Source organism: Calliopsis andreniformis, chromosome 5 (assembly GCF_051401765.1).
Source record: "Calliopsis andreniformis isolate RMS-2024a chromosome 5, iyCalAndr_principal, whole genome shotgun sequence".
Taxonomy (NCBI): domain Eukaryota; kingdom Metazoa; phylum Arthropoda; class Insecta; order Hymenoptera; family Andrenidae; genus Calliopsis; species Calliopsis andreniformis.
The window spans coordinates 24,295,725-24,318,891 of NC_135066.1; the positions used below are offsets into that span (position 1 = coordinate 24,295,725).

The 23,167-nt window shown below is 32.7% G+C and overlaps 1 protein-coding gene across 1 annotated transcript in view; it reads right to left on the reverse strand.

Annotated features, from left to right (window-relative positions):
- The window catches only part of Irsp53 (Insulin receptor substrate 53 kDa), a 370,121-nt gene extending 352,326 nt beyond the window's left edge, over positions 1–17,795 (reverse strand). Inside the window, exon 1 of the mRNA XM_076377827.1 lies at positions 17,633–17,795. The gene's annotated coding sequence lies outside the window, so the exon portion shown is untranslated. The remainder of the gene's footprint in view (positions 1–17,632) is intronic.
- Positions 17,796–23,167: the final 5,372 nt, after the last annotated feature.

The following is a 23,167-nucleotide window of genomic DNA, read 5'->3' on the forward strand; positions in this document are numbered from 1 at the left end:
CGACGCCAAGTACACGAAGAAGAACACCCTGTATACATGTATATATGTCGACTGTCGCTGCCGTGTATCTTTACTTGAGAATTGGTAATGCCAACCTTACCTGAAACTTATTTCATTAATATCTCATTACACGGGCAATATTTTCTAAATTTAAAAGCATTTTTCTTATGTAAACCGCATCTGAGCTTTCCAATAAGACCAAATTCAATAAAATCGGTCAATCTATGACACAAATATCGTAATATCATGTCATGGATCAGTCGAAAATAGTATGATTTTTCTTCTGATTCTTCTTATGATTCTTATTTTTCAGGCAAATTTTCATCAACATAATACGTATACGCGTTACACGCATACATTCAACCAAAAGGAAGTAACACATGTTTCGTTCGTCGACTCTCGGGATCATTCGGCAGGGCTCGGCGGTCATTGGAAAGAGAATCTGCCAAGTGTCGAATGACATTTCGGACACACCGGCAGGGAGGTTATCTGTAGTAAAAGGTTACAGAACGGAGAAGAATCTTCATTCGCACAAGTTTTTGAAAATTTGTGCCGTGCTTGTGCGAAATATGTTCTAACAAATTGCAGCCAGAATTATCATTTAAAACATTATCATTTCATTGTTTTAACTGCTTTCAGTTTGTAATTAACTAGTTGATAAATTTCTCTTCTATAATGGAACAGAAATTTCAAATATTGATAAAATAAATAGTCGAAGAAAAATTACGATAGAAATGTATGTTTATTACAACAAATATAATTATACAAGTACTACTATCAGTATACATTGTGTGGTACACCTTGCACTGCCCAAGATGTTAAAGAAATCATTTGAATTTCAAGACATAATAAAACATAATTTCACAGAATGGATAAATTTGACAGATCCTTACAATAATTGTGATAGTTCAAATACAAACATAATGAAGAAAGTCAATATAACTGCTTCCAAGCAAATTCTTATTGCAAAATTACTCGTGTTCGATCACAATAGTAGTGGAACAACAAAAGTGGAAAATTTTTATGTCAAAGCAATACCTACTACTAAAATATAAATGGGAAATCGCTGTTATAAATTTAAGGCAGCGATTTTTCACCATGGTAAAAGTATTGCCGATGGTCATTACACGAGAATGGTAAAGGGTAAGGGCACAACGTGGGTATCCGTTGATGATTTACGAGTAGGAAAGCAAGCTCTTCTACTTTTTTATATTTTACTCTATAAAGTATAATATTAAAAATTATCTGAGGTCATTCCCCATACAAATTATCTTTGTAAAAAGAAGTGAGATCCTAACAAAAAACTTCAAAAAAGTAAAGAAGTTACGCCAGGTATATGGAAAGGTCAGTACTGTGTCACAAAAAGATGTGAAATCGAAATGAGCTGCAAGTACATAAAGGTGCTTTCCAGTAATATGCAAAGGCGAGATTATGTAACGTAATGTAAGATTCGATGCTTTCCAACTATACTTAAGATGACACGACTATGCACAGCTAAAATGCTGTGTTCAACTTAGCGTGGCCAGGCAATGTATTCTCTGATCATTAGTACCATACTTCCTCTCGCAGGCTTTCAGATAATTCGTGAATTTAAAACTCTGACAATATGAATAGATTTTCATTATGTTGCATTTTAAAATATTTCTGAGGTCATTTATCGACATCAATACCTTGCCTTTCACAGACGTGCAACTAACTCAGCAATTTAAATAAAGTTTCAACACATTGCGTACACTTTCATTAGTTTGCAATTTCTAAATAATTCTTATTCATCGACACCTTAGCCTTGCCTGGCCACGCCAACTTGAACACAGCATTTGAGCTGTGCATAGTTGTGTCATCTTAAGTATACTTGGAAAGCACCGAATATAACATTACGTTACATAGTGTCGCCTTTGCACATTACTGAAAAGCACCTTTATGTACTTGCAGCTCATTTCGATTTCACATCTTTTTGTGTCACAGTACCGACCTTTTCATGTACTTGGCGTAACTTTTTTACTTTTTTGTAGTTTTTTGTTATCTATATACACATAAGGAAAAAAATGTACTTATTTTGCAGCTTTTTACAAAACGAATGTTATTGACAATTGTGTACGTTGTAACAACTCTTCAATTCCCATTAGCAATATTGGATGCTTTTCTCATCGAAGAATATACTACAAAAGTTCACGAATCAAATTAAACAATTCCTTACCTTATTAAATAATATTGCTTTAATTCAAAAAGGTGTGTAGCATTTCTCCTTTATTCAAACCTTTATTCAATGTCTCCAAAAGGCCTGAAATTGCCCCCAAAAAAGTTCAAAATATAAACAAAAGCACGCTAAGTGCTTTTAAAGCATCAATCATTTGAAAACACCAATTTGAGATATTAGAGCAAACAAATCCATTGAAATCATTGGAAAACGCCAAGCACAAGAATTTAATCTTCTACCACAATATTGCCAATTGTAGTCCCAACAAATATCACTTTTAATGTTATTTATGCTGCTACAGTGTGCCTCCCATTAAAAATATTTTAGATGTAGATGCTACACGAAAATCATGTTTCACCTTATGAAGGATGCCTTCATTTTTATGACAGGAAATGAACTTACAAAACTCACTGTTTATGTTACAGTTAGTAGCTTACTGGACTCAAAAATACTTGGTAGGCCCTTTTGTAAGGAAGTTCAGTTATAATAATGACAACACAATCCTCTTGTAACAGTAATGATAGTCAGGGGCGACGAATTTCTTCTCCACCGGCAGTACCACGGGCTGCCAGGCCGTCACTCCTGTCAAAATGAACTATCGCATCGACATTTGCATCCTCGGTTCACACAGAGAGCATTTATAACAGGTTAATATAAACGTAAAGACATTAACTACAAAACTACGTAAAATATCTATTCGTTTATACCTATAATAGTTTGGTTTGTATAAAATATTAAGTGTCTACTTCTTCTATAGTAACCTTGTGTTCATAACAACTGAATTTCTTTACGAAAAGGATTGAATTTCTCAATCAAGGAAGTTACTAACTGTAGCATAAACAATGATTTTTATAAGTTGATTTGTTGTCATAAAAATGAAGGCAGACTTCATAGGGTGAAACATGATTTTCGTGTCAAAAATATGTATTTTTAATGAGAGATACACCGTAGCGGCAGAAATAAGATTAAAAGTTATATTTGTTGGGACTACAATATTGGCAATGTTTTGGTAGATATTTTATTTTCGTATCTCAACCGTATATTTCAAATTATGCACCATTTTTCGTCTTTCACTAAAAATTTCGCATTTACATTTAAGTAAGGTTTTTCGCAAGTATTTAAGATAGTAAAGCTGAGCGACAGTAACATGTAGATATAGGACTTCAAGATCATTGAAATCGGTGAGGTGGCATCTCTGCATAATTATCATTATTCTTCAAACGAAAGAGAAAAAATTATTAGTCATTACATACCTGCGAGTCGCAGTGATCTAATTATGATTTATAATACTATAGTAGTTAAAAATTAAGAACGACTCCAACAAACGCTGTGATGCATAAATACAAACAGTGTCATAGAATGAACAAAAATACTGACAATTATCTTGAAGATGGCTTTTTCGTGTGTCCCGACACGTTTTCACACTACGTGCCATTCACCAGTCACATGAATTTCCTTGCCACTATGTCGTAATGAAATAAAGAAACCGGCGGTAAGTAGCGAGAGCTGTAAAGTCTCGCAAAAGCTTTTAATTAGGATTACACGTTATCTTGAGTCCGCACGATCTGCAGAGAGCGCGAACAGCTATTTCAATTATACCAGCTGAACAGCTCAACAGGAATGAAACTGCTTTGAGATAATTTCAGATATGAATGCAATTATGACATGAATTATTCATATCTTCTACTTGAATGTTCCGCATCATTTTGTGATTCAGCAATGCTTCCACTTGGAAAGTAATTTAAGACACACTATCTAAATGAGGCATCTAAATTTCATGACACAAAACTTGAATTAAGTAACATAGCAACGAATGTCTTTTCCTCAGTTTTTATTTTCCGTTACGATATCTTCAATATGCAGCAGCGAAACGAGAAAAATACTAATACTTTAAAGAGAAATACCTTTTCAAAATTTGTCACTATTTGTACTAAGGTATTGTACGTAACATGGTGAAAGGAATTTGTGGATAAAAACGATTGGCTGAATGAGAAGAATTGAATATTTCTTAGAAATAAGTCATGAAACCGATCATAAAGATGTTATGTATTTTTACCGAAGCTGTTACTCAATTTCTCTCTAGGAATTGACTGTTTTTGCGCTTTCACAATGCCTTGACCGAAACCAACCGAAACGATAGTTTTCTCAGCGATCGATCAGAATGTTTAATCGGCTTAGGTTGACATAAATTTTTCCACACAGCTACAGATTTTCCAGCGATACGATATACATATCTAGTTGTAAACAAGTTATTCTAACACGAGCATAACTGCAGACGCGATTTGATTTATACACGTGAAGTTGCAAAATAAATCCACGACAGATCTGAGTGCCAGCAGAAAACGTCCAGTCAATACATAGCTATTTAAAAGAGGAACATTCGATTAGCGCTTTATGAAATCTTTTCAATTGCTGTTTTACGTGTTACCAAATGACTAGTTATATATATTATATATATATGCAAACAATGATTCGAGATTAACAGTAATTGAAAGAATTTGAGGATACAGGCTTTAGGTTCTACAATCAATCTATGATAATGGAATTGCTATTAAACTAGCAATAGTTGTCTAACTCATAATAAAGAATTATCAATTCATTCTACAGATGAAGTAAATGATACGAATACGTAGATTACATAACGTGCAATACAACCTTCGATTCAATATTCAAATCAGTGAAAATATATACAGGATATAAACAATGTACGTAGAATATTTTAAAGGGTGGTAGCGGAGTTCAAGTAGAACACAGAATGCCTTATAAGATAATATCTAATTTGCCTCCTTATTATTTTTTAATATTAAATTACATTAATACATTCTGTTGTATCTCTTATGGTTTAACTTTTATGAAGTTTTAAAAATCTGAGATCTTCTTCCTGCCAACATCTTGGATTTTTAAAGTGTTATAAAAGTTAAACCATGAGAGACAGAATAAGATATATTCAGACTTTTTTAATCTACTTCTGCCCTCAATGTATCTGCAAAATTACAGAATTATCCGATTGTTGGTTTATATCGGACACATGTCATAGGACATTTTGTATTCCATTTAATTTCCTCTAAAATATTATCATCCTTTAAAATATTACCACTTATATTGTTTACACCTTGTAGACTGAAAGTTAAGGTGAAACAGTATCTATTATTATTCGTTTATTGGAAGTAGAGAAAAATGTTTTGAAAGGAAAAATTATAGTTTTAAAACGATAAAAGATCATATGAAAACGAATATTTACCCTGATTAAGGAAAACGTTATGTGGTGACTCGAACGGTTTTAGTTTCGTTTCTACTGGCAAATGCTGGCGATGCTAACCAGATGTTAGTTAGCAAGATCTTGCGTGGCAACACGTCGTTGTCCCGAGCGTTGCAAGGGATACTTTCTCTTTTTCCTTGTAACGTTCAGGAAAAACCAACACGTGTTGTTTTACGATGACCCTTTGTGTAGACGTTCTAGAGACCTCAGAAAAATCCTGATCGTCTATGCGAATGATTCTCAGACAACGCTACAATTCGTATCGTACACATGTACGGAGTAATTATCAATAAGTGTTAAGTTGCAATAAATTCTATTTTTGTTACACATAGAAGTGTATGTTAATTACATACTCCCGAATCTATTCTAGAGTTACAATCGCGCAAGAATAAAATACGCCAGGGTGAGAACGAAAGCAACTACCAAAGAAATTCTTCCCCGCTGTTTGGAATGCAACGTCCGTTATTTTGAAAGATCATGTTTTGTTGTTTAAACGCAATTTACAATATAATCAATCAAATTAATTCGCGATTTTTGGATGCCAAATCAAGGCTCAAAACTTGAAAGGTCTAAGAAAGGAAAGGTAATCAGAAAGGAAAATTACAAAAGGTGTTTGAATAGCATGGGCCCGAAAATGTATGTATTCGTGTGAAATACAATTTCCTTCTGCTCATTGTGTATTGTTGCATGGAAAACAGTAATCGATCATTTTAATAGATAATTAATTACGTATTAAAGTTCTATCGCTCTGACTGAATACGTTCATCGATTTGTAATTTCAAACTCTAAATACTAAACTGAATAATATAATATACACATAATGATTCTATTTATTTTGATCGTGTTTCTTATACTCTTTACATTTACATTTTGATTATCTTTTTTGTCAGAAAGTTGCATCCATAAAATTACGTATGTTAATATTACGTATGGGATAAAAAAATACCTGCACAAGAAATGAAATATTTCAGAAACAAAATCCAAAATATTAACAGATATAAATTTGCAGTACGAATTGTAGACGTCAAGTTCTCTTAACAATTAATTACTACAATTGTATTTACAATTCTAGACGAAGCTTAATACAAATGCAATATGCATTTGTTGCACTGTAACGACTTTTGCCCTAACATAATCTCATCCGAGATCTACATAAATTATCCTTGGTATTAAAATGAAGCGCATAAATTTTGTTTTTCTTGGTAGAAAGTTTGAATCCTAACACACGTCAACAATGAATTCCAAAAGGATACATAGGCTATGAAGATGAAACAATCCACACTATTCACATTGCTTCTTGATCGGTCATTCGGAACATAACCCTCATTTTAACGACAAAAGCATAGTGCTTCAAATAAAAACGAGCCCCTGCGTTATACCATTAGATCGTTGTGACTGCCTTTCCTCTTTCTGTTAATTAATGCTTTCTAATTGCCGGCAAGATTCCGCTAAAGTATCATTCTGGTTTCCTCATCTCTGTGAAGTTTCCATCATTCTCTGAACTCGAGGAAATTGACCTCTTTCGCCCAAATAAACGGCATTTTCTTTGAAAATTTCAAACTGTCTTCAATAATGCTTCGATAAAAGTACTTTAAAAAAGAATTTTAACAAAAGTTCCACAGTATTTGAAATTAAACTTCAAAACAAATCTATCGATCATAATATTCTTTTACTGATATTTAACGCTTCTAAAGTTAATCATTGGTAAAACTAAAAACAAATTTATTTTGATTCACTTGAGTAAACGTTTTCATAAACTTTAACTGAAATTCAGTTGAAAATATCTTTCTGTGTTTTAAAATATGCTTCCTTTGTTGAATTAGCAATAAAGTTGGTATGGTATATTTTGAAAACAAGAAGAATCCATAAGATTCTGGAGCGAGTATTCAACTTTGACTGAGAAGTTCACAGGTGTACCTACAGTTTTAATTTAAAAGCACTTCAGAGGTGGCTATGGGATAATACACGGTTAAAACGTCATCGGTTAAAACATCGCTACTTGCAGTAAAATGTAATATTCGTAAGACGGTTTATTTGCATAATCAAAAAATACGCGATAAAGGAAACCTTCAGAGGATGTTCCTAAATAGAGAAAACAATCTCCAGTGGGTTACCTCTGAAGCTACGTTATTAACGTAACGTCTTACAGTTTGCTACACAACATCTAAAGATTCAAAACTCGCTCACACGAACGGTGAAGCTACAGACATTGTAATAGACGAATGTATAATTTGACGGACACGATGTGTAACTGCATTCATACAAGCATTTCTCAATATTCCAAATATTCTAGCATATAAAAATATGCTATCAACTTTGATTTACACTTACAATTAAATTACTGATTAATTTATACGGGAGATCGGGGTAAGATGGCCATACTAAACGAAAATAAGTATAACTTTTAAAGTAGCCATCTTATCTGAGTGTTGGGTAAAATTGTTCACATGTTGGAGTAAAATCGTTCTATTGATTTAACGATTACAATCCTACATAGTACATGAATGAGCTCATCTTTCAATATTTCGTACAAGACGATATAGTTCATGGAACGTTGGACTTTAATGTCTGCTTGATTTTTTAACACACTACGGGTCACACTCAACAAATATTATATTAATATAATTTCGTGGTATTGTAGTGGATAACTGTAAACTACAAAAACTATAAAACGAATGATAAAATGATAAGTGCACCATCTTACCTCATACAGGCTGTAATAATAACTAATCTATAGATAAATTTATGATTTTATATTCTTATAAGTCACATTCATCAAACGGTGATTTCGTTACAACTTTCCATTGCATCATCTTCTGTTTACTTTATCATGCCAAATTATATATAAATAGATTATTATGTCATTATTATGTCATTATTATGCCAAATACATAAATACATAAATGACACATTAAAGAAAGTCGACCTGTATTACCAACAGAAACAAAAACTAACACAGACCATCTTACTGCAAAGTAAAGCAATTTCTCCTATTTACAATTAAATATAGAAATTTTTAAATACAGCAATATTTAAATATTCTAATTTTGAAATTTCTTAATATTGAAATGCTCAACATTTTAAGTATTTAATATAGAAATTTTCAATTTATTTTTTTAAGTATTAAAATAAAAATTGAACAAAAGAATATAGGTTAGTTTGAAATTACTAAGTTATGCTATCTTCAATTAAAGTTCTCATTTAATGAGAAATTTTTATACGTTTTACATACGTCTGTTGTAACGTCCGTTGCATTGGTGCTCATGGGACAGGACTTTTACATGTGCTTCGGTATTTACCTGGTAAATAAATCTAGAATTTTGGATCTCGACTGTGAAACCTCTTGCTCAAAGCATATAGTGTCACTTAAATTACACTTCAACATATTTTGTTGATCATCCAAATAGAAGCTGCATTTCGACCATATTTAGTTGCTGTTTTTAAATTCAGTATTGTACTTTCACGGAAATGGAATACAAAATTAGTTATACACAAATTGGAAATATATGTTGTACGAAATAATGATATATTGAACTGTACAATTTCCGTATTACGCTAAAGCAGTGAAAACGTGTTTACTTTCAGTAGGTATTCTCGCGCAAAGAAATATAATTTATTTATTATTACTCAATAATCGTCATTATTTTATTTCTTCTTTTCAAATATAATTCTTTTAATTGTGTATAATTAATTTGAAATACTTATTCTCGAAACTGAAATTTCGAATATACTTTGTGACTACAAATATTTTTCAGTTGACATTTTCTGCGATATTCATTTTATCCGATTTTCGCAAAAATGGGAATTACTCAATTCCTCATATTTTAAAACACTAATCATAAATTGATGAATTTTTTCATTCTTAACTATATATCTGATATTGTAAATCTCGAAATTCAAAATTTCAAGAAAACTAGATATCCGCATGCACTTGTCAGACTTTGTTTTTATATTATCTTAGGCATGTGCAAAGTTCAATAGACAGAAATGCAAAAAGTGTTAATATCTCCCACCTTCATTATCAATAAAAATTATTTCCACCGTTGCGTTCCCGGATAAGAAACTCCTTTCGATTAACCCGATACACGAAGTCTCTTTTTTTATTATTTAAGCAATTTTAATTTCCGCGAACAAATTATTTTCCAATACTTATAATATCTATTCGCTTTGACTTGCGTGTACGTCACAATGTTTTCTTTTCTTAAATGTCTAGTTTACATGCTTTGAAGAACGAGTGTATAACTTTACATAATCTTACAGTAGGCTTAAAGAGCAATGTGTAACACGACATTGGCAGGGAGTAGTTCATCTTCTGCAATTATTTTATAAATTGTAATCTTTGTTTATTGCATATAGAACATTGCCATAATACATGGTTTATGTCCTGTATATCATGTCCGCATTGACATCTAGAGTTGTTAATTATACCTATTCGGGTAAGTGAGAATGAAAGGCTATAGTGGTCGAATCTACATCTGTTTATTATAGCTATTATTTCTCGTTTGAGATTCTTTTGATAATGCCATGGTGTTGGATTCCTATTATGAAAGTGTTTAAAATAATCAACACCTTTGTATAGATCTTCATTCTCTATGAATTTATATGTATTTTTGAAGGCAGTAGATTTTACTATTTCTTTAAGATCTGTGTATGAGATTTTAGGAGAATTTACAGCTATTGTGCTAGTTATTAATTTCGCTAACTTATCAACCTATTCATTGCCAAAAATGCCAATATGTGCTGAAATCCAAAAAAATTTAATTTTGTAAATATTCAAGGTTTGCTTGGAGAATTCAAACACATTTTTCCTTATTTCTAGAATATATGGGTCGGTTTTTATACTAAGATTGATTTGATTAAGAGACATTAGAGCACTCAAGGAGTCCGTGAAAATATAGAAAGTTTGATTAGGATGGCTTAAGGCAATGTTTGTCGCATCATTTAAGGCTATACATTCAGCGGTAAAGACGGATGAGTCTTTAGTTACACATCTTGTTATTGTTATATCTAAATCTTTACATAGATAAGCACTACCAACTGACATCGCACTTTTGGATTTACTCTCATCTGTGAAGATGGTGCATGAATTTTCTTCCCTAATTAATGAGTCTGTTATAACATTTGGATTGTCTAGATAAGAAAGCGTTCTATTTCTGTCGTTCCTAATCCCTTTACAGTAAAGAGCGATATCGTCTACAAATTGCAAAACCGTAATGTTTCTAGGCACGCCTTCTGTTATTTTGGAAACATATAGGTTATACATGAGAGCAAACTTTTCTGGGTTGACTTGCGGGTTGACTTGATATCAGTAAAAATTAATCTTTCGTAACTAATAAATTTTATGAATTTGATTATATTTATTGGGTATCTTATCTCTGATAATTTCTGTAAAAGGATATCTGAATTTACATTGTCAAATGCATTGCTCGCGTCTAGAAAAGCAGCTATAAGATCTTTTTTTCTAGTAAAGGCTTCTTCAATATTTAGAGTTAGGTTAGTTACATTGTCAATAGTGGATTGTCCTCTTCTGAAACCTGCCTGGCTCTTGGGAAGACAGTTGTTGCCCTCCAACCACCATTCCATTCTACTTTTTATTAAAGATTCGAATAATTTGCATACACACAATGATAAAAAAATAGGCCTACATTTTACCATCAGATTTCTTAATAAAGTAGATAAATGATTTCTTCAATTATGTTGTGTAGCTATTCGTACTGAAAATTTCATTAAATATGTCTACGAGAATTAATTTGTATTTAATTGGTAGCTTATTTAGAATTATGTAATCAATGCCATCGATGCCAGGAGATGATCGCCTATTTCTATTGCTAAGGGCAAAGTTAAATTCTGTGAAACTGAAGGGCGAGTTTAAAATATCATTTTTTTTGCATACAGGTATCCAATTTGGATTAGTGGGGACCCAAGGGGGACTAATTCTATCTAATGCTATATTAATATTCTCATCTATTTGAAGATTTTCTGGTACATGGGCCGGAATTATTTTCGTCCATTTGTTTTTGAAAATTTTACGGCAGTTGCAAACGTATCCTATGTTAGCCTTGAAGTCAAGGCTTTTTGCGAATTCTTTAAAGTTGTTTCTCTTCTTTTTTGAAGGTTTTTCTAGCTAAAACTTGACACTTTTTATATATTATAAAATCATCGAGGTTTTTCGTGAATTACCATTTTTGAAAGCTGCTTTTCTAATTCTTTTGACTTTTTCTCACTCAGAATCCCAGCATGGAACCGGGTTGCAATGGATTTTATTATTAACAATTTTTTTTCTAGGTGTATGTGACTTTATAGCATTGGTTATATCTATAAAGACAGAATACTTTTCACTAGCTGTTTTTTTCACTAGCTTTTCACTAGCTCTGTTAATCGATCATATTCCAATGACAGTAATTTGTAGTAATTTTCTTCTAAGTTGTTATTTACCGCAACCCAGTTAGTTCTTATTGATTTTATATTAAAGGTTTTTTTACGGTAGATATTTTTTTCTGCATATATTTTGATAAATATAGAGAAATGATATGATCAGAATCCCATGTGTCATCATTGATTTTAACATTTATTTTATCAGCTATGTTTACTGATGAAAATATTAAGTCGAGATTAGACATTTTACGATTATTGTTATGAGCGTATGTGATTGATATAGGATTATGAAGAAATAAATTCGAACTATTAAAGCTATTTAGTAATCTAATACCATTAGTATCGGTTTCGCTACAGTTCCAATTGTTATGGTGTGCATTAAAATCACCCATTAGAACAGTGTGGTTATTTAAATTAATACTTTCAAAAATTTCATTCTATTGTAATTCTGGAAGGATCACACCTGGGGTTCTGTAACATATAATAAGATCGATTACGGGTTTTACATTGGTAATTTTGATGCCAGCCAATTCTACAGAAGCGCCTGTACATTTTACATTAGTTAGCTCTATAAATGCTAAGTTATTTCGTATTAGTCCGCACGGTTGACGATCCTTTCTAAATGTTTTAAAACCAGTAAAGTGGAAGTCCTTACACGAAGGTGCCTTTTTATGAGTCACTTTTTAATTCGTGAGCATCTTTCTTTTAGGGTGCGATCGATTATGTGTGGATAAGTTTCCACGATTGTTTCGATTAAACCAACTATGTCGTTTGTGAATTCTAAGGCAGTGTCTACTATATCGGAACGACCATGAGTTTTTTCTAAAAACGACTTATAATTGGTCATAATTTTAAACAGTGTTTAGTTGGATCTTTTTCAAATACGTGTTTTGCTGGTAGTAGAATTGCTTCTATTTCCTTATTATCCAATAAAGTTGAATCATCTGAAAGTTTTGTTTTTTTTGCTTTAGGCTTTTTAAAAATTTTATTTTCATCATCATTTGTTTTATGTACGTGTGAGCTTGTTTGTTCGATTATATCATCTCTAGTTGTCAGAGAATTGTTAGAAGAAAATGATTGTAAGATGTCTTTTTATCCCTTTATTGTTTACTTTTGGCGAGTCTTCAGTAATTATCGAAGTATCATCTATAGGTCGCCTTTCATCATTGTTTTGATTTACAGGAAGTATTATCGATATTTCATAGATCCTTTTCGAACATACTTTCGCTAAATGCCCAGTCTGTTTACAAATGAAACAGCACGTAGAGTTTGTACTCAGATATACCCAATATTGTGTGCCGTCATAACTTATCTGTAGCGATTCTGGAAGAATATTTTCATCTTCTTCCTTAATATACATTTGTCTTCGAAACGAAAGAATATAGGTACGGCTTGATTTGTTTAATTCAGCTCTAATATAATTGATTTGTGAAAGTGGAGTTACACTTTTATTTTGTAAAGCTTCTATTAATATTTCATTTGGTATCACTGGACAAACATTAGAAATAACTACTCTCTTGCTTTTTCCATTAAAGGTCTAATAGGTAGTACTTGATCTTTTATTTGTACGGTTTTGTTACTTAGTTTTTCTACTAGTGATTTGTTTGACAGGAATATGCAAACTCTTCCTCCTGAGATTTTGGATATAAACAAAATATTGCTGGTATCCGTTATTTTTTCTAGACCGTCGATGCAATCATCAATGGTATTACCTTCAGTTGATTCGATTATAATTGCTTGATCCTTTTTTGGGCTAAAGCTGTGTGCTGCAACCTTTGCGTACGTTTTGTTAACAGTAGATAGGACTGGACTTTGGATTGCATGAGAAGTCATTTTGTGCTGTCACAGAATCACAGAATCACAGAATCACCAAGAAACGAACAATTAGATATTTTTGAATATGGTACTTATACTTTATGTTCACTGATAGATTTCAGATATTCACGCAGTGTAAACGTTCGAAGTAAAACAAAAGAAAACACGTCTGCACGCTATGACGTTTTCACGTGAATTCAACACGAAGAGTTCGCGCAAAAATCCACAGCGTTGTTTCGTTTTATCTTGGATCATCAATCATTCCTGGTAAACTTATGTGTCACGTGTTTTCTCCACGGACACAAAGAAAGATGAAAACTAAACATTTACTTCCAAAGCGGTGAATCTAACTTCCCAAAGTTTCATACTCGTAAACGCGAGATTTACGAAGATACTGTTACGCTACGTATTCCTCGTTAAGATCTTAATTCATCATTTAACTTTAGACAACTTCATTCGTGATATAATCACACTGTTACTGTGCTACGTATGAACACAAAACTTTAATTATGACTAAGATTAATAATTCTTATGTAAGTATCGCGTAATGAATTGCTATAAAACAGGCTGAGAAAAATAATTATAGCATTAAACGCTGCTTGTACTTTTAAAAGTCAACAAATAATATAAACAGATGCAACAGTACATAATGTTTCTTCTTCAGATCACAGAGAAGAGTTAACTTGAAACTAAATTCAAAAATACAAATACTTTTTTACAAACCCAGATGACCTACTTCTTATTGTCCAAGTGTTCTTGTATTTTACACAGCTACAAAACAATGATGTTATGCTGTACACGTTCAAAAGCAGGGCTTTCCATGACCCAGTATTGAAACTGATATTAGAACTTCTTACGTCTAATTGAATTTTATAACCGATGTGTTTAAGGAGGAAAATCCTCTAAAAGTAGGGGAACACTGTAACGCGTTGGCAACGAACGAGACCTCAGAGTGATAAGACTATATATTTATTTCAAAGAAAAGATATGGGGTCCAATTTTGTGACAACCGCGATCACCAGACAACGTCATTAGATTTATCTTTATGGGAATATTTAAAAAATAAAGTTTACTCTCGCTCTGTTAAGAATATTGAAGATATTAAGCAACGTATTTTGGAAAAAACATTGAGAATTACTGACGAAGTCTTGATTCGTGTCTTAAATAATGTGCAAAACAAGTGGAGAAAGTGTTTGAAACAGGGAGTTCTGACCTGACTTCTGACCATTTATAACCGCTTACAGATTTCGATTGACTAGAATAAAAATCCTGACCGCTTCTTCTGGTCAGGACATACAGTTGAAAGGAAACCCGCAACCACTCAAACCTCTCAATAACCTCGAGAGTGACACGACGTGTCATTTTGGTCGACTCACTGACATGACCATGACCGTAACCATAATTCTTTTGGTCTCGACTCCATAGTTCGAAGTGTGAAGAAAGTTAATTTAAATATTTGTTATAAGTCAACGATATCAAAATTATTTTTGGTAAGTTTAAAATATTTTTCAATTACAATAACTTCTAAACTAGTACTTTTAAGGCATGAGTCTCTTGATACTTTCTTGTAGAGAAGAAAAGAGTGCATCAATTAGTGCATTGAAAAGTATGGTGTTCGATATAAAAAGTAAGTGCATTTTAAGCAGCATTAGTGCATACAATTAATATGAGAACATATTTAATTCTAAACCATTTGACTCTGTTATATGACATTTTTTTCTATCTACAAGAGTTTTAAAACATAACTTGTCTCCATTGCGTGAGATATCCTGTATAAATTGGGACGACTTATTTTTCATCAATTCTTTTTCTTTAATCACATTTATATTAGGGGAGTGCGGGTACTCAATTAGTCTCGTCAGGCATTTTTAAAGCCGGACGGACTCGAACGGGTACCCGATACATTTAAATTTTCGGGTAGCCCAAAGCAAAGAGTCAAGAAAGTTAGAGAAAGAATCAGTCTATCTGAAACAATCGGGCTATTTGCCCGAGCCTGATTTTGCGTCTTATTTTTTCGAGTCTGCCCGAACCTAAAATTCCAAGTACCCGCACACTTCTAATTTTTATTATGTAACATATCAGTAACATATAAAAAATTACTTGGTACCGTTATATACACTACACTCATATTTTTCAAAGAATTTAGAAAATATAAGTAGTAGTATATACATGTTTACGCAATAAATTTATCGATTAAATGTAGGTAGTAGAGATTGGAATTAATTTTAATTAAAAATTCACTGAATTTAAAATCCAAGGTATCTGCAATTGATTAATTGTTATAGGTTCTAATTGCAAGAGAAAATGTATGTAAAAAGCTATATAACGATTTATACAATTATTATAATGAATATGGATTAAATATTAAATACACGTAACTGAAGAAACATCTCCAGTACTTATGTGTCGACCAACATAAGTAATCGTTAGGTTAACCTGTACAAAATAGCTCTAAATTTAATTTTCTCATGCTTTTACGCACGTCATTTAAAAAATTACTAATGCTAATATAGCGACAGATTGATAAAAATTCTCGAGCGGTTTCGTGAAAATGGCTGTTCAGTTTTTCCCTCAGACACGTCGCGTAGCCCCAAATTATTGGCACAAGGAGAAAACTCACTGACCGAACGCATATTGAACGCTACTAAACGTCAGTTCCAAAACAGAATTTATATCCCTCCGAGATGACAAATAATTCATGGCCTGTGTGGTTCCATTGCGAAAAAATCGTACTTCTATTAAGTCCAGAATACGTGGTTAAATGCAGAAGATGAATCTACGAGCTATTGTAATTTAAAATTGGTGGTAGATTTTATTGGATCGAAATTCATGAACTACGTACGAAAATAATCTGGTAATTAGTTCTTATTTCTTCGTAGATTATACTGAAAATTACTTTTTAACGATACTACTTTTTAACGAATAAAGCAGAAGAATGTATCTACGCAAACACATTTTTCGAGGTTAATGTTTTATTCTTAAAGTTCTGAATCGAACACAGATGGTTTAATACTGGCTTTTAATTTTCCTTTGAAATACAGTGAAATAAATTCTCCAAATAATAAAGCAAGAAATGAAGGATCGCAACCTTGTAAACGACTTCTGATTTTTTATATTGTACAAGTATATTAATATAAATAATTAACATTAAAATTGATTAATAGAAAGATCCCCTAAACATTAAATAAATATGTACGTTATTCATTTAAATGATTAGACAACCTACAGTCATTAATTACGCTTCTATTTAATAATCAAGAACTATAGGTATTAAATATCAAGTAACTTATTGTAGTCCTAGAAAGATCAGAAATTCATACATAACTTTTGGTTATGTTTTGCAAACATACTAAAATTAATTGGTAGGAAGATTTCTTTCTCAAACTTTTAAAAAGTATATTATTAATTTGTCAGTTTAGAATAAAATAAATAATTACTATTGTATTAATTAATAATCAAAATATATAAATGTTAATAGTCAGTAGTGCCAATTTTAAACCTTCCATGCATAACCTTTGAGTTTCACTACAAATTTAGCTTTCGAAGTGAAAAGAAAATTTAAATTCCACGAATGACCTTCTTCTGAATTAGAACCGCACATAAAAAAAGATATACTTCGTATTGTCTGCCGTCACTGTAATTCCCGAATATCAAAAAAATTGTCACTGGGTATACATAATACAACTCGACAGCTGCACAAAAACTGAAAACGTTAATAGAAAGAAATTGTGAGTTTGCGTATCTACAGTGTTTCATCCGTCCAAAATATAAAAAAAAGACAATTTACCACGCAATGCTGTCATGAATCTATCGCCTATTATCCTACTAATAACTGTATTAGACTAACCACGATGAACTCAAATATTCATGGAAGAAGTAAGAATTGCGACGCGACGCAACACATCATTGATATGCACTTACTGTCTAGTGCTCAGAGTCGCGGCGAAATTTGAAAAGTAGAGCGCGCGCTTTTAGCGTGTACTCACCTCAGCCGCCAATTCAAACGCAGGTATTCGAAATTCACTTCTGTTAACTCAATCTGGCACTGATTCAAAAACGCACGTTTTTTATTAGGCTTCAAACGGAAAACACGTGAACAAGGGATGTTCGATCAAGGATCGACACACGTAGCGAATCGAGTTGCTCTTAGCACAAATGAGACACTGAGGCAGAGGGACACGAGAAAAGCCAACGCATTCAGTATGACGCGCGCGTAGCGACTGAACCACTGCTCGGAAGTGGAGTTGCTGGGAGCCAGCCGACCGCGGCCGAAAGTCTTCGTGCAAGATCGTAACGATTCAACACGAACACGTTGTGAAATTGTGCTTTGCAGGAGAAATGATAGTGATGATGTATAGTCAATAAGGTGGAACGAAAAAATTGAAATTGTCTGACTTTTTCCTGGTAGTAAAACAATTTGTCTTTCAGATGAAGCTTGTTTAAGCCAGAAAGTTCTGTTAAGACAATGTTTGAGGTACAGGTGAGATCCACATATTTTAATCTTTTCTTTCTTTGAATATAATTTTACAACTGTTCTATCTCCTAATCTATTTATACTATTGAAGTTAAAAATGATTCTTCATGTTTCGTTTTGAAATGGAATTCATGTATAAAGACAGTTAAAATCTTTTGCACATTAATATTCTATATTTATTATCTTTCTCCATCTTTACATTTTACTCTGTACAGTGATTGTGTCATGTGATAAAATGCTATTACAACTTGAAGTGACCTTAGAAGATAGACCATAAACTTGTATAAAATCAGAAAAATGAAATAAAAAGAAGTTAATCAAATCAATAAAAATAATTTTTGTATGGTATCTCAAAAAATTTGAGATACCATATTTATACCATTTTTATAAAACAAACGTATTAAAAAAAAGTTCTAGCTTTATAAGCTGTTCAACGACAAGTGTCAGAAATTTGAGAAGGTGATTCTACATGCTAAAATAAAACGAAAATAAAGATAGACGAAATTGCGTTTCAGATTTCGTTTCAAAATTATTAATTATTGAGAAAACGACTAAAATATACTTGGCGTGGTTTTTTTAACCTTTTTAAGATTTTTTGGGTACTTATTATTAATAATACAATTTTTTATCGTAAAAGAAATAAATTGAAAATTAAAAATAATGCAAAACTTTACAATTCATACAAATTATAATATTAACCTCAAATGTTTTCATCGTTCTGAAGTTCATTATTCAGATCACTGATTTCCGTGTGATGTTGAAGCTTGCAGACTTGCAGACTTCCTGTAACCATGTATCTAATAAATACTGTTTGATACATCTGTACATATAACATATGTATAATACATTTCAATAAAGATTATTATTGAAACTACGTGTGTTACGAGCCAAGAGGGAGTGGAGTTCGACCGCGTTGTCGTGGATTGGTTTTTTCTAGTAGATGCTATTAACAGATAGGCCCGCGTCTTAGACACGGTGGTACCTCTGAGGAGTTTGGAAGCGTGGATAGGCCCGTATCAGAAACACGGCGGTGTCACTAAGGAAGGCCTATGTATTAAACAGAGAAGTACATCTCAGATTATTAATAAAAGCACGTAACTTACATTTCAAACAACACACTCTGAGCGGCTAGAGTATATTGCTTTCGGTTTGATATAAGAGGATTTATATTTGACTCTTGGCTTTTAAATGAACTAATCGTAATTCACATTTATAACTTAATAACTATATTGTTACACAAACAATAGGACTTTTATAATTGGTAGTTGTATGAAATTGTTGCGATGCTAAGGCACTCTCAGTTTTGATGAACCGAGAAATGCGAGGGTTTCAGAGTAAAATAATGCATAACAGTAACTAATACGTACTGTATGGTTTTTCTATTTGATTCGTAAGGGACTTAAACCTGAACTTGCTTATGACGAGAGACAGCGTAACGTGCTAGTGCCACTCGAAAACTCAACCCCGGAAGCCTGATTTCCAGCCTCTTATGTACCAAAAATGAAGCTATTCTATGATTTCGAATTTGGGACGCGGCTTAGAAAATTTCCTCTTCCACTACACACACATTCTTATACGAGCCATGTGTATGTGAATCCGACGCTTTAGAAAGTTGAGAAAGAAGGCAGATGTGATTCTTACTCTTTCGCTCATAAAACATTGAAATTCAATTGTTCAAGTTGTCAATAAGCGACACGAGCCAAGCACAATCTTTTCATTTGCTCAAATATTTTTTTTTCAATTTGTAAAAGAGAGCATTCCAAATTTCTGGAACCCCATTAAAACAAATAAATTATGCAGAATATATGTTCTTTTATTTTTATGTACAATTAAATACACGTAAAATTAAGAATATTTAGATCAAACATTTGAAAAGACATCTGTTTCACATTTATCGCGATAATAATGTAGCTATACTATTCACATTTTAGGTGTTAAAAGCTAACAACAATTTCGTAAAATGGCCTAAACTTTCATTCGATTTGGTTAAAGTTTTTGGCAGTGGTTGCTAATACTATTCTGTTCGTTTACACGTATAGAATTTCTGGTTAAATGATGTATATTCTTATTGTTGTATGGGAAGCCCCTGTCTTATGGATCACGAGGCAACCACTTAGTGCTTGTATGTAAATTCGTTACTGATGCGGTTATCAGAGATTATTATAGAATTTTGAGGGATGAGTCTTAAGATCAAACGATAATATTCTGAGGAATATCTCTATATGAATTTTTTTATGAACAATTAAAACAACTCCATATTATATGTCTCCACATATATATGAAGGCTACATGAAGGCTTTTGGGTAGCTGCGGGTGTCGATTTCTTTCTAAATTTCAGATTCTATGATCGATACCCAGTATAGAAAGGATTCTTCTGTTTTTTTTTTTTTTAAATATTTAAATTGTATGTAATATTACTTCACAAATATTGCAATTTTGGTATACAAATTTTCATTTGTCAATATATATCTAGTATCTATGTTTGAACTTTTTTCTACGTTAAATACATATGTATTGAGTATATACATATGTACACGTATCATGTGCATGTATTTACAGAGAATTAAAATAACGTGGCTGACGTCGCAGCCAGCCGCTCCCTCTAATGCACATAATCTCACACAACAAATAAGAAACAATTGCAATAGATCATGTACACACGGAAACGTTATGCGTGTTTCGTCGCTGTATTTATGGCAGAGCTGTCCAAGCGAGGGCTCGCGAACCCTGCTAGCTCTTGCACTCCTCATTTCATCATCAGAAAAATTACGCAACGCTAAGAAGACCGACATGATATGTTAGTGTCCCTGCTTATAAGAAAGCTCAAAAACTACGTATAACGTATGTGTTGGTGTAGCAACAAAACAATAGGAAGGAAAAGCAGGCGAGTGAGGGGCCTCTACGCTGGATAGAGCTGATCTAGGCCCTAGGTAGCGGAAATTCCTCCATAAAATATACAGAAAAAAGCAGAGAAACGTTCAAATGTATGTATTTATGCCCTAGATATGTATTTATAAATGAAAATTTGTACAAAACAGTTACAATATTTGCAAAATACTGTTACATGCAATGTAAATATTAAAAAGAAATAGTTCTTTCCGTACTGGATATCGAACCTGGGACGTGTTACTTATAATGAAACTATGATCCATAGCTACCCAACCGCTTGTTTTGAGGATGTTACTAATTTTTGAACATGTACGATGTGATAGGGCGTGCGATACAATCGGGAAGAGGATGATTCTACATCCATATAAAACTAAACCGGAAACAAACCATACGATTCTTTTTATAAGGTACTTAGTTTTCGGGAAAACTAAGTTTAAAGATTCGACTAGTATATGTTACCTCATTATTTCCGGGCTTCATATATGTATAGCGGTCAAAATGTTTGAATTCCATGGCTGCGAATGGTAGACTCTTGCTCTACTTTGTAGCACTTGTATTACTAAATATTAGCAAAATTTCGTTAAATCATGAGTTGACTGCGCTGCGTTGAAATTTTTTTCACTCGAATGAACCCATTTCCAGCTCAAACTATTCTCACATAAGAACGAAAAGTTACAGGGCGTTAACCCATGTTTTTACGTAGTTTGGTCGGTAATGTCACCGCTCTGACATACCTAATCGTACATCTTAAGGGTGTAGACCCGGATATGTCAGGGCGGTGACATTACCGACAAAATTAGGCAAACACAGAGGTTTACGTCGTTACACTGTTCGTCCTTACACATGAAGATTTTGAACTCACAAAGAGCTCATTTGATACAAGAAGGTTCAATTGAGTGTGCTCTGGTGAAGATTTAGCCAGATTCTGCTGATATTCACTAATCTAAGTGTTCAAAGTAAAGCAAAAATCAACAAATTCACAGTTATAAAATCAAAGCATTTTTAGGTAATTTAGAGATTGTTCTGAGCAAAATCATGACCAGAGCGCATTCGAGTGAACCTTCTTTTATCAAATGAACCCCTTCCTAGCTCATAATCTTCTAATATAAGGACAAAAAATGTAATGGTGTTTCGGCAGAGCTTTTTGCTGGATTAGGGATAAAACAGTAAAAAAGTAATAACTTTAGTTCGGCTGGTACACACACGGCGGCGCTTTATCAAGAGGCTCGTGATACCCAGATTTGGCACGCGAGTTATTGAAAATTTTCTCTTCTACTACACATACTATCGTACGAGTTGTGTGTCTCGTTCATGTCCCATAAGAAGTCCTGTCAAATATCGTTCCGACCTCATTGTAAGGCTCGAACAGAAGGTGAGCTCGGCGGTTCGGGCAGCTTCGCACAGTTTCGGAACGAAACTTGAAACGCTTAGGTCCAAGTCATCAGTCAGCGCTACGAGCCACACGTAATCTTTTTGGTATTACAGGTATTTTCACTTTTCAACTCGAAAGGAGACTTTTTAGCGAGATCCCCAAAACGTTTTATAAAATTTTTATGGATGAGCCTAAAGATCAAATGATGACATTCTGTGGAATATCTCATAAAAATATCTATTTATTTTTATGAACACTTAAATTAAAACAAGTTTATTACAACATGATACAACCGAAAAAGGGCGATTGTACGTGTAATAATAAACCGAAAATAAACAATGCAATTTTTTAATAATATACTTAGTCTCTAAGGAAATTGAATTTAAAGGTTTGTCTAGTATGCGTACAGAAAAATAAATAGTGCCAATGTTATGATAAGCACTGATAATAAATTTATTAATAATTGTATTGGTTTACATTTACCATTTTCATTACAACATCAATGGTTAAAACTACCATCCTTGTTGATACATACAAATCCTTGTTCTTTGAATCAGAGAATCATGTATTAATATTTCGGTGCTCTGTTGTTTTAATTTCTATAAAGCCTGTATTAATTCTTCTAACTGCAGAAGATTTAAAGCGTTGTTTGCGTATACTAATTCTTTTGTGTGACTGGATAAATAGTTTAGCATTTGCGAAATTAACGCATCATAATACGGTAACATTATTTCATGATTCTATGATCAGTGAACAAGGATTTGTATTGTATAACAACAAGGATGG